Here is a 1666-nt window from a genome sequence, read left to right as displayed (position 1 = left end):
GGCCTGACGGGGCGAGGCCTGGGGAGTACACCGCACCGCTTCGTGCTTCTCCCCTTGGGGGCATCTGGGCTGGGGCCCGAGTCTGCCTGTCCCTGTCCACAGCCCAGTGTGGGCGGTCAAGCACCCAGGAGCAGGGCGGTGTCTGCTCTCACGCCCAGCACCCGCGCCACCCCGACCCCTCCTCACTGCTCCCTAAATGCTAGACCGGACCTCTCAGAGAAGTTGGGGCACCTAGGGTAGACTCACCGTAGTCATGGAGTCCTATGCGTTGAGGGCACTCACCGGCCCCCTGCGCTTGGGGGTCCGTTGAGTCCAGGCTGAGGGAAGATGTTCTCCAGGAAGTGGGGGCGGTGACCGTGGAAGCGTGGTGGGGGCCTGAGTGCCCATCTCACACACCTCAGAGGGCTTGGGAGGGTCTGGGGGCCCTGTGAGATGTCCCGGTAGGGGATGGGGAGGCCTCCAAGGGGCAGGGCTGTGCTTTGGGGGGACCGGCCGGTGGCAAGTGTGAGGTGGCAGAGGCCAGGATGGGGTGGGGCCAAGGGTGAGGGGGAAGCAGTCCTGGGGAGCGAGGAGCCGGTTCAGACCCCGCTCTGCCGCCCTCCACGTGGGGGTTCGGCTCTGAGGGAGCACGTCAGCCCTGCATGTTTCTGAAACACCCGAAGGTAGGCTCGCCATGGGGCTCACCTTGTGGTTCTGTGCGCACCAGGGCCACTGGCAGCCACAGAAAAAGGGGCGCCCCGCTCCCAGGTCCAAGGCCAGGTTGAGTTCCTCGGGAGGACACTCAGAGGGATTTTAGTGTTGGTCTTTATTTTCTCTCTTGGAAGTCTCCTCCGAGTCTGGGTCCTGTCCCTTCAGAGGACACGCTCACTGTTATTAAGAACAGGCCTTGTTTGTTAGCACGGCTGGCGGAGGCCATGGCTCAGGTGTGGTCCCCAAGCCAGGAACCCCAGACCCTGTGTGCTCATCCAGCTTGGCTCAGGAGCGGGCTTGTCCGTTTGCTCCTCCCACGCGGCCCCCCACGCAGGAAAGCCTGGCTGCTCCGCGCTTGGCCAGCCCTTGCGTCTCAGTGCAAGGCCTGGGACCGTGGGGGGTCGGTCCCCTCTTCAGAAGCACCAGGGACATTTTGCCTGTCAACACACACTTGGTTTCAGGTGTCTGCCAGGCAGCAGTGGGGTCCCTCAGGTGAAATGGAAGGGGCCACAGGGTGGTGACACGTGCTAGGGTGTCCAGCCCCTGTTGGTGTCCAGCGTGGAAGGACAGGTCGGAGAGGGTGACAGTGGGGACAGTGGCGTCACGCGGTGGGTCTGGGTGAACTGGGAGGACTTGGCCCAGGTGCCGAAGGAAAGCCACGAGCAGGCTCCTCCCACCAGTGAGGCCTGTCGCCAGGTGGAGCGTGGGCCGGACGGGAGCGCAGAGGGCACGTGAGACGGTGCGTTGGCCGGCCTGGTCCCTGCCCCTGTCAGTGTGACCCCCGGCTGGCCGGCATTCGCTTAATTCCAGGGGCGCCAGCCATAGCCCAGCTCCTGCTGTTCGAAGGTCAAGGACTGTGGCTTCTCTTGCGCTCCAGACCCCGTCCGATCCCTGGGGAGTAGGAGGCAGTCCCGGCAGTGGCTGCATCACGCGCCTCAGGCCGCCCCTCCTAGCAACCCCAGCACCTGCGTTTGGC

The sequence above is a fragment of the Pteropus vampyrus genome, unplaced genomic scaffold (genome assembly GCF_000151845.1).
Source record: "Pteropus vampyrus isolate Shadow unplaced genomic scaffold, Pvam_2.0 Scaffold309, whole genome shotgun sequence".
NCBI lineage: Eukaryota > Metazoa > Chordata > Mammalia > Chiroptera > Pteropodidae > Pteropus > Pteropus vampyrus.
Note: the sequence above shows the minus strand (reverse complement) of the source record.